Source organism: Diabrotica virgifera, chromosome 4 (genome assembly GCF_917563875.1).
Source record: "Diabrotica virgifera virgifera chromosome 4, PGI_DIABVI_V3a".
NCBI classification, from domain to species: Eukaryota; Metazoa; Arthropoda; class Insecta; order Coleoptera; family Chrysomelidae; genus Diabrotica; species Diabrotica virgifera.
Genome location: NC_065446.1, coordinates 215,075,689 through 215,093,702, shown reverse-complemented (window position 1 = coordinate 215,093,702; position 18,014 = coordinate 215,075,689). Strand labels below are relative to the sequence as shown.

Sequence of the window (18,014 nt, the reverse complement as noted above, 5' to 3'; positions counted from 1 at the left end):
ACGTAAGATGGAAAGATCGATGATTGGTGTGTCATTGCGGGATCATATTATAACAAGCGAAGAACTACGATCGGGAACACATATTATGTTGTATCTAGGTCATCATCATAATCATCATCATCACATAGCCAAATTTGTCCACTGTCGGACATAGGCCTCCTCAAGATGTCTCCACCCTTCTCTGTCCTGGACAGCTGCAATCCAGTTTGTCGCTATTCTCTTAATATCGTCGGTCCATCTGGTAGGTGGTCTTCCACGACTTCGTTTGTCCGCCCTTGGCCGCCACTCTAAGATCTTCCTTGTCCATCTGTTGTCTCTCTGTCTTGCGACGTGTCCTCACCATTTCCACTTCAACTTCGTAATGCGCTTTATGATGTCTTCCACCCCAGTTCTTCGCCGTAACTCATCATTTCGTATTCTGTCTCTCAAAGTTAGGCGAAGCATGGATCTTTCCATTTTTCTTTGTGCTACTTGTAATTTTCTTATTGATGTTTTAGTCAATGTCAGTGTTTCAGCTCCATAAGTAAGCACCGGAAGTACGCACTGGTTAAATGCTTTTCTTTTTAGCTTTTTTGGAATGTTTTCCTTAACACGTCTCTTAGTTTGCCATACGCTGCCCATCCTAAAGCTATTCTTCGAGATAATTCGCATGTTTAGTTGTCTCTACTTATTTGTATTTCGATATGGATATTTCGATATGGCAGTTTTCTAGTGTCAGTGGTCCGCTACTTACTAAATTGGTCATCATTTTAGTTTTCCCAAAGTTTATTTCCAACCCTACTTTTTGAGGAACTCGTTGTAGTTCTTGCAGCATTTCGTGGGCTTCCTTTAAGTCGTCGGTTATTAAAACTATATCATCTGCAAATCGTAGGTGGTCCATCCTTTCGCCATCGACATTGAAACCTCTGTATCTAGGTGGCTAAACTTAAATGGAACTGGGCCGGTCATGTGACCCGTCAGACATATGGGAGATGGACAAAGAGGTTGCTCGAGTGGAGAGCAAGAGCCGATAAAAGAAGTAGAGGAAGACCACCCACGCGATGGGTGGACGATATAAAAAGAATGACCACACATTGGATTCTAAGCGCACAGGACAGAAGACAGTGGACGGAAATATGGGAGGCCTATATCTAGCAGTGGATGCAAAGGGCTGCTTGATGATGATGATGACATTTTTTACAGTAATGAAATGCTTTGCAATGCTAATAAAAACATAATAATTTAATCCTACTACCTAACATCTAACCTGACAATGTACGGTGGACGCCTACGCATAAATGCGCGACGCCTACGCATAAATGCGCGACTCCCTTAGAAAAGAAGAAAAAATACTCCCTTAGGATTTAATAAAATTGTGTTTTGACTAGGAAAGTTTTGGGGTAGTTCTGATTTCTTTGATTATATATGGATTTTGGGCTGCTGAATCCGAATATGAGGTTTGCGGACAAAATTTCTTGCCGGAACATTGAAAAAATCGTGAAAAAAGCTAAAAATTTCAGCTTTTTTCCGCTTTTTTGCTCAAATCTCGAAAACTATTAACTTTTAGTAAATGGTGCGTTTACAGAAATTAAAGTATTTAAAATTATCTACAAATATCACTATTTACTTTTTTTTCAGAAGTTGAAAATTGTATTTTCCCCTTTTTGAAAGTACAAGTTGAAAATTGTCAATTTTTAACGTCCTCGGCCAAACCCACTTTTTACATTCCAAAACTTTATTTTCTATTAAAATGCTGTCATTTGATAAATTTCTCCTAGTTTTCTGTACAAATAATAAATGTTAGTTCATAGGTATGGTATGTCTCTTGTGACAGCTTCCATGAGTCCATTCCGTCCTAAGAGGCCGGGAATATCTCTGCTTTCCCCTTAGAGCCACAGAAGATGAGGCACAGATGGAGTCACAGTTTCAGTTAGTGTGAACATTTCCTTCGGATCTATTATCTTGATTTCTTATAAACCTTGAGGTTTTGTCCTTTTAAAATGAATTAGTTGAACAGCTCCCTGACTTCCATAAACCTCAGACGCGGGTTTCTTTTTTATCCGAGGAATGGATTGATTAAGAGCTACTACATGTTTTGGTGCAGTACAAGAAATGCCACATATGACGTGAAAAGTGTGGTATTCGTCGATTGTATGTACGTTGAAATCAGCGTTATCGTACACCTGCTATGTAAAGCACGGCAGGTCAATTTTCTGCGGATCGCCTGCGAATGCTGACACTTCCAGGCGAACAGATTCTGTATAGGATGAACAAAATCCCAAAGAGGAAACTACATCAACATATTTTCTTGAGCCGTACTTTTTCTAGAGAAACGGCCAACTCTGCAAGGAATGGTGAGACCAACTATCTGGGCCTTACTGCCTCTAGAAGACTTTGAGCAAGCGCGTTGCTTATCTGGAAGTGTCAGCAATCGCAGGCGATCCGCAGAAAATTAACCAGCCGTGCTTTACAAAACAGGTGTACGAAAACGCAGATTTACCCTTTCTATGACAGGCCTTAATTTGCATGTTGGTCCCTCAATCACAAAGTTTTTTCGTGCTTAGAATCCCATTGAGTTATATATGCGTCGCATATAAATAAACAAATAAATGACCAAAGCATGTTTTAATGAGATTTTTTAACCAATTTAAACGTTTTCTTTTCAAAAGTACTCACCAGAGAGCAAAACCAACTTGAAAAAATGTAACTAACTTAAAAAAATAATGTAATGTAAATTAACATTAAAAGTTTTCTTTTGTGTGGTACTCCTCAAAACATGACACTACCCAAAGGCCGACTCCGCATCTTGCACACATGTATCTCGATTCGCTTTTTTTCTGGTCTTTTCTGTGGCTACAAACGCTTCACCTTCTAGCAGCTACCTATAAGCGTTGCCACCAGTGCTACAATATAGCATATATCTAAAATATGTGAACAAATATATACGGCAATGGGTCCGCATGACCTGTCTTAGGTGCCAACATTTTCATTTTGAGGCTTTGGGAACAATAATCTAACATTTTCGGACATATTTCTACGGCATTAGGACACCAATGAGTCTACAATTTTATAAGCAACGCATATTTTCGGCTTTGGTAAATTGAGACCATAACACCTTGAACGTATATATACGGAGGCTGGGAATACAGACCTACTTTTTCAAAAACATATATATGCAGCGTTGGGACAGAAAGGGTTAACGTACATACAATCGACGGATACCACATTTTTAACGTCATGGGTGGTATTTCTTGTATTGCACCAAAACATGCAATAGCTCCTAACCAATCCATTCCTAGGCTAAAAACTAAACCCGCACCTAAGGTTTACGCAAGTCAGAGAGCTGTTCAACTACTACATTTTGAAAGGGCAAAACCTCAGGGTCTATCAGAAATCAAGATAACAGATCCGAAAGAAATGTTCACACCAACTGAAACTGTGACTCCATCTGTGCCTGATCTTCTGTGGCATTAAGGGAAAAGCATAGACCTTCTCGGTATTTTACGATGGAATTGATTAATGGAAGCTGTGAGAAGAGACATACCATATTCATATTATAAACTAACATTTATTATTTGTACAGAAAACTAGGAGAAATTTATCAAATGGCAGCATTCTAATAAAAACTAAAGTTTTGGAATGTAAAAAGTGCGACCGTTAAAAATTGGCAATTTCCAACTTGCACTTTAGACCGAACGGTTCGTCTGAAAAAAAAAGTAAATAGTGATGTTTGTAGATAATAAGTACTTTAATTTCTGCTAACAGACCATTTACTAAAATTTAATAGTTTTGGAGATTTGAGCAATAAAGCGGAAAAAAGCTAAAATTTTTCGATTTTCTCGCGATTTTTTCATTTTTCCGGCAAAAAATTTTGTCCGCAAACCTGATGTTCGGATTCAGCAGCCCAAAATCCTTATATTATAATGAAGGAAATGAGAACTACCTTAAAACTTTCCCACTAGGGAGCTCGTAGAGTGCAAATGGACTGAATCAGTAATTTAATTGTAGATAAAGAATCGTTTTAGCCAACAATAGAATATGTATATATCTTTCCTCTAAAAATATGGTTGATTCATTGCTGCATTCCCACAAATACGTCAATATAAAAGAAACTCAAGTAGAAATAAGAAGACTTATCACTCCAGCTCAAAGACTGATAATATCAAACGCTGGTCCTTCTCTTCCAACCACGTTAATTGAACAAGAACTACGTAAAATGGGTATAAACACCATCTCTAAAATGACTTTTCTTAGGGTAGGAATGCCTGAAAGCGAATATAGCCATGTCTTGACTTTTAGAAGGCAAACATTTATCACACCTTTAGAAAATATATCCATTCCCGATTCTTTCATGATCTCTCATGATAATACCACTTACAGACTATAGCTTTCTATAGAAGGCTTCAACTGTTCAAAATGCAAGACTATTGGTCACCAGGAAACAGAATGTCCTGACAACGCTAATACAATCACTTCTAATGCTACCACTTCTAATACAACCAATCTTGACTCAACCAATTCTAATCCACCCACTTCTAATACAACAAATCCTGACCCAACCAATTCTAATCCAACCTCTTCTAAAGCTCTTCCAGAAACCTCCCAAAACACACAATATATAACAAATCTACCTTATAACCAAACAGAACAAAAACTTTCTGACAAAACCTTAATATCCACCTCTAACGATCACCCAGCATCTTCCCAAAACATATTAGTTCAGATCCCAGACGTACAGGTCTCTAACAAGCAATTAGAATCTACCATAGAAACTGACGATATGTCAAGACCTACAAATAATACAAATGAAACAAACACTTTAAAAATCCCAACATCATCAACTTCCAACAAGATCAGCAATCTTACTCCATTAGAAATAACACAACCTAAAATTATTCCAAACGTCACAAAACATCTAAAAAGGCTCATCTCATCGTCTCCTGAAATCAACGAAAATACCACACAGACCGATTCTCATATCTTCACTTCTCCAATAACAATGAAATCAAAGAAAAAAACAAAAACCTCTAAAAGAAATTCTCGAGATGAACTTTTACTTTCCCTAGAGACAATTAAAGACAAAATCGCAAACAGATCACCACCATTTGTCCTTAACTTCGACGAAATATGTGACTTTCTCGAAAACACATTAAACGCAAAACATCCCGAAATAACCTCAAAAAACTATTCGAACGAAACAACCGAATTAATTCAGATCCTTAATTTTGTTCATGCCTATACCCACAATTCAAAATTAAAAAATAATATAACTCGATTAAGAAAGAAATTAAGCCCCAATAATTTCTCTTCCACAGAAGAGACCGATGAAATACATTCTCAGTCAGAACTCGAAAATGTCTAACCCCTATATATTACAGTGGAATATCAATGGGTTCTATACCCATTTATAACAATTAAAACTTCTAATAAATGAAACATGCCCTAAGATCTTATGTCTTCAAGAATCTCTCCAATATTAATCTTCAAAACTACCAATGTTTTCCAAAAAACAGAATAGCACAACAGGCAAGTGGCGGAGTAGCCATCTTTGTAAGAACAGACCTAGAAGCTAAGCCAAAGAAGATCCCATAGAATCACAGACGATGACCTCAAGACAATCCTCACCAAAAAAGTTTCATCAGTGTAACATATTTAAAAGACATCAAATTGTATAACTGTATTTAATGTAATACTTTGTATTGTTATATCCACTAATAACCCTGCGCGGTTGATGTGGATTTGTGTTTAAATAAAAAAAAAAAAAAAGAATCGTTTTGATTATTAAATTGTCTCGTTAATTCAAATTAGTTTAACGTTTAGAATGTTTAGTTTTAGCGAAAAACAAAATTATCAGCATTCTACGATTATTCGTTAGAGAGAGCATAGTAGTCGAGGAAATGAAGCATTTTGGCTCGTAATTTTTTCGACCAGCATGGATTTACTTGACATTTTCACAGAAGGTAGGGAATAGTCCAAGGATAATTTTCTATATCATGCCGCTGTACGCTAAAACCTTGGGGATGGTTGCCACCCCATTTCGGCGGTGGGAATTTTTTATTAAATCCTGACCATGTAAAAGCTCTGGATTCTAAGAAAAAAATGATTTTCACATTTTTTTCGTAAAAATAATATTTTTCGAGTTATTCGCGCTTGAAAGTAACAGTTTTTCGACGAAAAAACCGACTTTTTTAGAGGGTTTTTTCAGAATACCTCGAAAAATATGCATTTAATCAAAAAACTGCAAAAAAGAAAATTGTATTTTTTAGTAAGACAAACTAAATTCTTTTTCTATAATATCTTTAACACCAATACAAACCGAGATACGGTTTAAAGGTTAGCTTTTCTCGTCAAATGCATAATTTGAAATATTCAAAGGCAAATAACGTGAAAACTTTGCATTTTTCGAGGAAAACGTAAATTATATTTTTTCAAGTATACATTTAAACCTTTAAAAAAATAATAAAAATTTCTAGCATGAAAATAGAGCGAGTTATGATCAAAAAAGGTCGGTACCTGCTTTTCTCTACGAAAAAATCAGTGAAAATAACCCCCTAACTACCCTCCTAAATAAAATTTTGTCTTCACCTTTCTGTAATTCCTTGTATATTTGTATTGTCAATACACCCAAGAAGTTTGACTTATTTAGAAGGCCCAATTTTAGAAAAATTGGAGTTTAAAGAAAAATTGATTTTTTGCAATTTCGTATTTTTCACCGTTTACTTCAAAATATCTCCAAAAGTACTGGAGATACGAAAAAAAAAATGATTAACTACTAAATTGTAGCTTTTTTAATAACTAAAATTATATATTGTGCATAGATTTTCATTACACTGAATAGTTAGCGAGATATAGCTGTTTAAAACCTTTATTTACGAGCAAACACCCCCATATTCGAGCCCTTTAAACCCACCCCAATTAAAAACTAATAAATAAAGGGATCTAACGGAATTTAATTTACACAGTATTATAGCTCTTCAAAAATTCTCCAAAACCATTTTTGAAAAAAAATTTTATCGCCAAAAATAAAGGAGCTATGTTTATAAAACAAATTTTTTTTCGAAATATTCGAATAGTCCGCTTGTGGAACATTTTCAATGCATATAATACCACAGAACGGGTTCGTATACTGGAAGATGACTTAAAACTATTTGTATTTGTACTTCTACATATTTGTAAATTCGTATTTTTGTGTAAATAAATGTTTTTGTAATTCTTAAATTCTACTTTTTTTTTTCTGTATAGATCTATTAAATTTTCTACTTAAAAAATTGTAACGTTCTTAAGAGTGGTTTTTAAGGGTTGAAATATTATGATATTATATCCTAAAGTATAAAAAAATCATTATTTTTAGCCAGTAAAAACCAAATTTTACCCATATTAAAGTTTACAATGTTTTTATAAGATTTTTGACAATAAGGGGTAGTTTGCACCCCTAAAAATAATCGACGCCCTTGAGCATGTTACAGAATATGAAGTACAGTGTGAGATGATCCTAATCCCAAATTTTTATGTAAATCGATGAAAGCCGAAATTACTCTTTTAGGATAAGTAATTTTTATATATAGCTCCAATAAGGGTGGTTTTAAGGGTTAAAATATTATGATAGTAAATCTTAAAGCATAAAACAATCATTATGTAACTAATAAGAACCAAATGTTGACAATATTAAAGTTTAAAATGTTATTTTATAATTTTTTACAAGTAGTTTTTTTGGGGGTAGTTTTCACCCTTAAAAAACCAAAAGCGTAGAACGGCTGAATATAGAAAATGAACTAGAGGGTGAAATGAGCCTAATCCCAAATTTTTGTACAAATCGATGGTGGACGAAAAAATTGCGAGGTTTTGACATTTTTTCAGTTTCATTTCCTCGACTATAGTTGTAATTTAAAATTGTGGTAAATTAGATTTAATTTATTAAACAACTGTGGTCCACAGTGATCAAATATTTATAAAAACTTTAATTCTCTGGTGCATTAAATAAGGGTCAACTACAAATAAAGCCGAGTTTAAATTTTTTTAATCGTGTCCTACAGTATTCGCAATATTTAAACCGAGTGAAGCATGTAATTTGTGGTCCTGTGCAAAGATATTGTTTACTTTTCATTGTAGCGAACATAGTATCGCAATCACAGGCAACAAACACTCCAATATTTCCCCATAATTAAATGTAATCGATTTAAATGCAAATGAATGTTGATTTACTAACATTAAAGTACACATTACCTTTATATGGAGGCAAGCGCCAACTTGTATATATGTAACAAAAGGACTTAAAACTGCCCACAGGTGAATATGTGATTCAGACCCAAAGTTAACTAAACTGAGACCGAGGAGTAAAAGTTAAAGTAGACTGGCGATGATGGATGTTACCGGCAAGAGGTGGGACTGGCAATCCTCTTTCTTTGATCGAAATAACTAGTTTGGAGTACAAACCTTGTCTTCCGTTTGTTAAGAAAATTACATACTGTACAACTTCTAAGAAATAACTATCAAGAATGCGTGTACTAGTCAAGGAGACTTAAAAAAAAACTTAACAAAAGAAACATAAATGATTAATAATAATATGTAGATATGTACGAGGTGTAAATATTAAATAAGTAGAATGAGGGTGTAAAATATTTTAAAATATATTCATTTGAAAAGTTGGGGGGTGGTGAGTCCGTATGTATAAGCTTAAGTGTTATGCTCCTAGCGCCCATCTTGAAAAGAGGCTGCAAAGTTGCAAATGTTGGTTCATGTTTCATTGTCTGCTTATCAAGTTTATGTAAGGAAAAGCCATATCTAGAAGGTATGGAAGGTATGTCTGCCACCATCCCCGAAACCTCATTTTCTGAGGATATACTTCCCTCTATATATCTTTCAGCAACTGATGTACTCTTCCATCCACCATACAGCTTCAACGTTGTCATACTGGCTTCAGCGTCTTCTAGAAGAGTTGCCCATGTTCGACTCAGTCAGTGACCTATTTACTTGTCAGAATCGCTCAAACCCAGATTAGTCCTGTCGCCAGGTAGGGTACAACGGCCTCCTTTATTCAGATGGACTTACCCAAGTTTTTCTTAGGTATTTTGACCCGTAGAATACGAATTTTTTGGGTAACAATTGATCCGGATGTCGATAAGATTGTTATAGACAAAGAACTTGAGGAATTACATAACAGCGATTTCTCGCAAAACAAAACATTTTTTTGTATTTTCTGGGTCATTCTAAACAAAAAATGTTCTGACAAGTTTTTTCGTAGGATGCATAGTTTTCGAGATAAACGCGGTTAAACTTTCAAAAAATCGAAGAATTGCAATTTTTGAACCCGAGTAACTTTTGATTAAAAAATAAAATAGCAATTCTGCTTACCGCATTTAAAAGTTCAAGTCAAATTATATCGGTTTTGATTATTTGCATTGCTAAAAATTTATTTTTTTATTGTTAAACAAAGCTATAAACACCTAGTGCGTGAATGATGTTTTCAATGATTTCTCATTTAAAATCGAACGAGTAGGTAGAGTAGCTACAAGTGCAAGCGAGGCAATAACTACGTATCAAACGCATGTATTAGGCACGGGATTTAAACACTATGTGTTTATAGCTTTGTTTAACAATAAAAAAATAAAGTTTTAGCAATGCAAATAATCAAAACCTATATAGTTTGACTTAAACTTTCAAATGCGGTAAGCAGAATTGCTATTTTATTTTTTAATCAAAAGTTATTGGGGTTTAAAAATTGCAATTTTTTGATTTTTTGAAAGTTTAACCGCGGTTATCTCGAAAACTATGCATCCTACAAAAAAACTTGTAGGAACATTTTTTGCTTAGAATGACCCAAAAATACAAAAAAAAAATGTTTTGTTTTGCGAGAAATGGCTGTTATATAATTCCTCAAGTTCTTTGTTTATAACAATCTTATCGACATCCGGATCACCTGTTACCCAAAAAATTCGTGTTCTACGGGTCAAAATACATAAAAAACTTGGGTAAGTCGATCTGAATAAAGAAGGCCGTTGTACCCCCCTGGCGACAGGACTACATATTTTGCAGCGATGAAGGGGATTTTTCCAAATGTAATTTTTCCAACTAGTTGTAGAGTTCACTGATCTTTTCTATAGGTCAGAAATTATTTTTCTGTATAACCACGTACGTGGCCATAAAGACAAGTAATCTCTTATTGGCTTCAAAATATTCATTTTGTCTTCGTCGGGTTTTTGCGTCTGGTATATTTACCATATATACACTGCGGTGCAAAAAATCGATCCACTAAAAATTTGGTCATATTTGATGTTGTGAATTTCCTAAACCTGTTGTCCGATTTAAGTGATTCTTTTACCACGTTATAGCCTTATTCATTGACAATATCGCTGTAGTAATATTGTTGCTAGACAGTTAAACTCTCATTGTATACCGGGTGTACGAATTAAACTGTGTTTTTTTCTCAAAGTTCGCATCACCCCGTGGACTATTCTAGCATCTATAAAATACTAAAATTAAAACCCAACTATAGCCTCAGGTTTTCTTAACATTTAGTCTTTAGATTCATTCGCTTATGTTGGTTAATAAAAAAGTTAGGTACTTTAACATCTGGCCATGTTCGTCATAAGTATAAGGTGTTTCTAAATAAGTACGACAATCTTTAAGAGGTAATTTTACATGATAAAATAATGACAATTTTCTTTATAATCATAAGTTCGCACGCAAACGCTTCGTATCCGAGATACGGGATGTTCAACTTTTTTTTTTACAAACTGACTATTTATTTATTGCTTTAAAACCAGTTGATATGGTGCAAATCAAATTTGGTGGGTTTTAAGACGTAGTTATTTGCATTTTTTGACATACAATTAAGAATTTTATATTCATCATTGGCGTGCGTACGGGTAATTTTATCGGTCATAATACCCCTTTGCCCGCCAATGGTGAATATTAAATTCTTAATTGTATGTAAAAAAAGTGCAATAACTACGTCTTAAAGCCCACCAAATTAAATTTGCATATCACAACTAGTTTTAAAGCTAAGTAAATCGTCAGTGTGTAAAAAGAAATTGAACATCCCGTATTTCGGAAACGAAGCGTTTGCGGACATATGATTATAAAGCAAATTGTCATTATTTTCTCATGTAAAATTACCCCACTAAGTTTATCGCAGTCATTTAGAAATACCCTGTACTGATGACGGACTTGGCCAGTTGTTAAAGTACCTAACTTTTTTATTATCCAACTTAAGCGAATGAATCGAAAGACAAAATGCTAAAAAACCTGAGGCTATAGTTGGATTTTCATTTCAATACTTTATAATTGCTAGAATAGTTCAGAGAGTGATGCGAAATTTGAGAAAAAACACAGATTGATTCGTACACCCGGTATATAACGACAGCTTGACTGTCTAGCAACAATATTATTACAGAGATATTGTCAATAAATAAGGCTATAACGTGGTAAAAGAATCACTTAAATCGGACAACAGGTTTAGGAAATGAAATTCGAAACATCAAAAATAAACAAATTTTTAGTGGATCGATTTTTGTGCACCGCAGTGTTTAAACTGATTTTCTGTCTTCTACGTGAGTAATCAGCATACTCACCAGTGTCCTGCCGTTGACATCAACCAAATACATCATATTTTAATGCTACTGTCCACTAAAAACGTCTCATTCGGTGCTTTATGGATCTCTCTATAAGCGAGGTTCCTCTACACTCTACAGCCTCTGCCGCTTCTCGCATTTCGACCGCCATCATTTTCTGTCCATCCATTCATCTTCTTTGGTAGCTCTATCTCTCATGATCTGCCATACGTTTTCTTCCCAGGCAACTAAACGCCTTTATCTTCTTCTTCTTTGTTGTAGTATGTAATTTAAAGCTTTCTTTGGCCATCTATCTTGATTAATTCGTTTCACGTGACCATACCACACTAGTTGTCTCGTTTCAATTCTATCTACACTGGAATATACAGTATGTGTCCTTCTAATATCTTCATTCCTGATGTGACCTTTTTTGGATATACCACACGCTCTCCTTAGATATTCCATTTCTACTACTGCTTCATGGATAAATTTTAAAAGATCTTCTCTTAACGGAACTTTAGATTTTTTAGTTGGTATGTTATGGTAATAAGCAATGTTAATATCCTTATTTGCCATTAAAGTCTTCTTTGCCATTGCCTATTTGGACGACTCCGGGAAAACGTTTCAGCGAGATCCAGATCCAGAGCAAGTCTCCAAGCAGAACGGTTTCATTAAAATGTTCTACACAGTTTTCTGTCATCCAGTTTAGTAATTTTTCGTATTCTCTATTTAGTCCAGAGAAATAAGGTTTTTGTCGGGACACTTGGGCAGCCAGGTTGCAAATGGATTTTTTGGGTACTATATACCTAATACATTATAAATATAAAAATGCCCGTCACGGTTCGGACGAGAAACTTAGATATTAACAAATAAGTGTCAAACATGGCAGTTTTTTCGTTTAAATCGCCACAGGTAAAAATGGGGTAATTATGTATATTATTTAGAGTATTCGTATTTTAGTAGATTAGCCAAGGTTTAAAATGGCACTTTTTGAATTTTGGTCCAATCATTTTTTGCTTCGGAAGTTGCAATAAAAAACTAAAATTTCAAAAATAAAAAATGTGCTCTAACTTTTGCGAAAATGGTCTTAAGATTTTCATACTGCAAGAAAAGTTGAGTCAAACATTCCACATAACGCACAAAAATTTTTAAGACGATTCGTCAATTAGTTTAAACTTTATTCAATTTGTTTATCGCAAAGAGCTTCTTTTCCGCAATGTTATTGTTCAGAAAATAATAATGACAGCAATTCTGTGGAAACTACATGCAAGAAGAATAGTTATGTTTTCAACTTGTTGAAAAAATCATTAAGAAATCGTTTTTATCACGCCGAAAAAAGTTTAGTAAAACAGAGTAATTTTTGGCTTAAAAACAATTTGAATAGCTTTGTTAATATTTACTATAGAGTAAATCTACTGTAGGATTTCAAAAGCTGGTATTTTTACACGAATTTTCAGAAAAAAACTTTTTGTCTAGGTTAATTAGGCTCAAAGTTAGCCACTTTTATTATTAAATTCGCAGTTACTTCTATATACATCAAATTCTCCTGTAACAGTGTTAGTCACCATACTACTCCGAAAAGGCTTGGCCGATTTTTATGAAATTTTACACGTATATCTTATAGGACGGAGGAGAGGTTTTAATCCATTTTTTATACCCATAAGTTATAAGGGCCCCCTGACATTTTTTTTTTATTTTTTTGGACAAAATTATTTTCCTTAATTTTATATGATGTATAATTAAAAAATACATACAACCCTTAATTTTCACTCTTTTATCACCAAACCCTATTTGTTAATAGCCATCTATATATTTACATCTATAAAATTCTCCTGTCACAGTGTTAGTTTCCATACTCCTCCGAGACCGCTTGACCGATTTTTAAGAAATTATATATGTATATTCGGTAGGTCTTAAAATCGGTCGTAATCTATTTTTTATATCCCTGAATGATAAGGGGAGTTCACCCTAACATTTTGTAATGTTAGGTGGGGATGTGTGTACATAACGTACTCTATAAGACTACGAGTACAGACAAATTTAAAAAATTATGATCAAAATCCATCAACAAGCTCCGGCGATATTAATCGCAGCATATGTTTGCAGAATCAGTTTCATTTTTTGAGTGCATGGATTTCATTAATTCCCTTCCACCGACCACGAATTAATTCCGTTCGGACTCAATTTTTAAAACTTTATTAACTACTCTGTTGAGGTTCAAAGTTTACTCAAACTTTTACACATAAATTATATATCTTCATATTCAAAATAGCTCAAATTAGGTTGCTTAATTGTTATAAACAAGGTAGCCGTCAGTTTATTTAAAAAAAGTGGCTAACTTTGACCGTAATTAACCTACGCAAAAAGTTTTTCTTTCAAAATTGGTATAAAAATACCAGTTTTTTAAATCCCATTGTAGCTTTAGCCTACAGTCAATATTAACAAAGTTATTCAAATTGTTTATAAGCCAAAAATGACTCTATTTTAGTAAAATATTTTCTGAGTGTATAAAAATGACTTTTTAATGATTTTTTTAAATGCATTGAAAATATGACTATTCTTCTTTTATATCGTTTTCACAGAATTGCGATATCTTTATTATTTTCTGAACAATAACATTGCGAAAAAAAGCTCTTTGTGAAAAACAAATTGAATAAAGTTTAAACCAATTGACGAATCGTCTTAAAATTTTTTGTGCATTGTGTGGACTATTTGACTCAACTTTTCATGCAATATGAAAGTCTTAGATTCATGTTCGCAAAAGTTTGAAAATAACAAATTTTTTATTTTCGAAATTTTAGTTTTATTTTGCAATATCCGAAGCAACAAATGATTGGACCAAAATTCAAAAAGCTCTATTTTAAACCTTGGCTCATCTAATAAAAGAAAAATATTATAAATAATATATTTAATTACCCTATTTTTACCTGTAGCGATTTAAACGAAAAAACTCCTATTTTTTACTCCTATTTGTTAATAACTAAATTTCTCGTCCAAACTGTGACGGGCATTTTTGTATTTATAATGTATTAGGTATATAGTACCCAAAAACCCCATTTGCAACCTGGCTGCTCAAATGTCCCGAACATGGTATATTTTTGCCTTATTTCCCTGGTGTAATTATACGCATCTCTCGATTTCTTCGGTAGAAAGTTTTCTGTTGCTCTTTCTGTTTTTTTTTGCGATTTCGTCGGGAGTTTCAAAACTTTTATGCATTTTCATTATTAAGATTTGACAGCAGAGCAGATGTTGATTTATATTTGACATCTCTACCCTTGTACAAGGATATTACCTACTCTACTACGATAAATTTTCTGATATTTTAAAAATAATTGGATTGTGAGTACGATAACAAACTAGTATGACATAAAAGTTTGTATGAGTCATGGGCATTAATAGTATGCCCATCATGTGCCCCCGGGCGAGTTACGAACACTACTAGAGGGGCCCGTGATTGTAAGATAGTTGCCGTCAGGTATTAATATTTAATTAATGTCCTTTGTACATAAATAACTATTCTTGTTTTTTTTTAAATAAAATGATATAAGAGCAATTTTATAAAGGGTTAGAGAAAATAAAAGTATTAGAAGAATTTTTTACTAAGTAACAAAAGCAAAATTTTTTGTTTTTATTAATGTTCTTTATTTTGCTAACGATTTCAGAAGTGGAAGTCGAAACGTCAAACAAACTAAATTTCAAACTCAAATTGTGGCTTATTTCCAAGTAAAATAGCAAATTACATAAGATGCCACATGAAAATAGCTTCAGAACAACATTCAGTTATGATACATATTTCGCAACATACAGAGGTTTTGAATAATTATTGTTAAAAGTCCTTTGAGTTTTATAAACACAATTAAGAGTTTTGTGGGCAAAATTTTTAATTTGAAAATAAGCCTTTTGATTTTCTTTAAGCGTTTATCATATTATGTGATTGTTTCAGTTATGAGAAATCTCTATGGAACATTAAGGTAAGAACTGTGGAAGCAAAAGGAGTAAAAAATTTGCTTGATCGAGCAAACGATCAAGCAAAACGATGTGGACAATGAACCATTTTTACAAAACGTTTCTGTGATACGCACATATTGCACGTTACCATTATGGCAGTGATAGTCGAATGGATAATGTCGTTCGTTGTTTGAGAATCATCTTTGGAGAATTTGTCAGGTACGTAATGAAGGTACAAAGAAAAGCATTATGGATCTAATCGACAAACGTTCTGATGGCGACGAATTGCTGATCGTACATACTCTGGGCAAATTAGAAAAAAAAAAAACAAGGAAAAGTTATTTATAGTCGATTTGCTATTCTGAGACACAACTATCTACACTACAATCACAATTAAGATGCACTAGAAATAAACAAGCAAGAGGAGCATTCTCAAATCATGCTTTGGGAGTGCTCCTCGAACATTAAACGTGTCTTGGTTTGTTTATTTCTATATAGTGCATTTTTATTGTGATTGTAGTGTAGATAGTTGTATCTCAGATTAGAGAATCGACTATACCAGCAATTTTATTAGTGAAAGCGAATCTTTTGATTGTATGTATTAATAATATAGGTATGCAAAGTCTGCAGATAGTGTGCTATTTTTTTTTATAAACAAATTAGCGCTCCGAAATCATATATTTTTTTCGATTATTACTGTTTAACTCAGAAGATTTAAACTTTACACCAAAAACACCCAAATAAAAATTCACAATAATTTATTTCTACGTAGAGATATTTTTCCCGATTTGCTTCGATGACAATTTTCCTCGGAAAATTCGGATTTTCCCAAAAAAATCTTTTATTTTCAACTAGAATTTTAGGTAAATAATTATTTATCAATAATTAAATAAAGTGATATAATAGTTATTTTCCTAACAAGTGAAGAAAGTCATACTTTTCCGCACGCGACTGCAGTTTGCCGAACGACGCGAAGCGGGAGTTCGGCAAGCAGTCGATTGCTTAAAAGAGACTTTCTGCAAGAGTGAGGAACAATATTTTTTCTACGAGTCTTTAAAAAATGGCCAAGTCTTAATCAATTATTTTTTTTTGTTCTGATTCTGGCCTTGGATTATAACCTTTAGCCACGAAATTACATATAAAATTATTATTCGTTCATAAGTACAAAATTGTTCAGTATCCACTTAAAAATAAAGAATAATAAAAAATAAAGCTTACAAATAACAATATCTACTTACTATGTTAATAAATACAACTATGTTAATTTGTTTTTTTTTCTTCACTACCGTAGGAACTAAATCCGATTAATCCTGTCGGAGATTTAGAACCTCTTAGTGATTTATTTTTTTTTTATTTATTTATTTATTTCTTTTATATATATATTTTTTTAATATTTTTTTTTAATCTTTTTTTTATTATTTTTTTTTTAATCTTTTTTTTATATAATTTTTTTTTCGAACATACATAGGTTATAAAATAATATAATTATTAAATATCTCATTCATACATTACATAATACAAAGGAAATACCTATCCATTCAAACGATTAGTTTTACATTCACACTTTTAATTAATCAATTAATTTAATTAAAATGAAAATACATACACAAATTAATTCTTTGACAAGGTTGTCATAATTAAACTTTCAATATAATTAATTAGCATGACGACGATCTAGGTTTCCATGACGATGATTCAAAACGACTGTTATTGTCTACCGATTTGACTTTCGAATCTAATGTCAAAATAATTTTATTTCATCGAATTGTCGCGTTAATATCATTAAAACAGGAACACAATAAGATTCATTTGAAATAAAATAGTAAATAATATATAAATATTAGTTTATTGCATGTATTATAATTATTTAAGGCCATTTTAAAATATCTAAACGCGTGCGGAAAAGTAAAACGCGTTTGGAAAAGTAAAACGCGTGCGGAAAAGTAAAACTTTCTAAACAAAAACGCGTGCGCGAAAGTAGACATTTTTGCACGCTCGTAGAAAAAAGCTTTTTTGGTATAGATTACATTTCCAAAAACCGGTAGAAATTTAAAGAATAGTATAGCAACAATTGAATTGTTAATTAACTATTTACGGTCGCAATAATAACCATAATAATTACGATACACCAGAATAACTATGATTGTCGTATCCAAAGGAACTATAATACCTATCTAACGTACTTTACAGATTTGTTTTAAGAATGTGCCTCAGAAATGTTTTAAAATTATAAAAAAAAATTGGGTTTATAAACAAATAGAGTATCTCAACTACTAAATTAAATTTAGGTAGGGAAAAATATTGGAAACAACGCGACAAAACGCATTTTTTAAAGAAAAAAAGTTTAACTACAATGAGTAGTTCCTGAGATACAATCGGTCAAAGTTAACCAGCATGTGCAACGAAGTTATAAACAATAGGATATTAATTTTTGGAATATTACCTTTCTATTTCGGTCTTTTTCTACACACAAATGTTCATGTCTTCAATAAACTCATAACATATATAATAATGATAAAAACCATCGGTATTACGCGT

The 18,014-nt window shown here is 32.9% G+C and overlaps 2 protein-coding genes across 2 annotated transcripts in view; both read right to left on the bottom strand.

Moving 5' to 3' along the window:
- LOC114338701 (aldo-keto reductase family 1 member B1-like) overlaps window positions 1-8,366 on the bottom strand; it is a 35,346-nt gene extending 26,980 nt beyond the window's left edge. Inside the window, exon 1 of the mRNA XM_050649869.1 lies at window positions 8,203-8,366. The gene's annotated coding sequence lies outside the window, so the exon portion shown is untranslated. The remainder of the gene's footprint in view (window positions 1-8,202) is intronic.
- Window positions 1-18,014, bottom strand: part of LOC114338702 (protein artichoke) — a 422,944-nt gene that overhangs the window by 155,049 nt on the left and 249,881 nt on the right. The gene's annotated exons all lie outside the window — the stretch shown is intronic.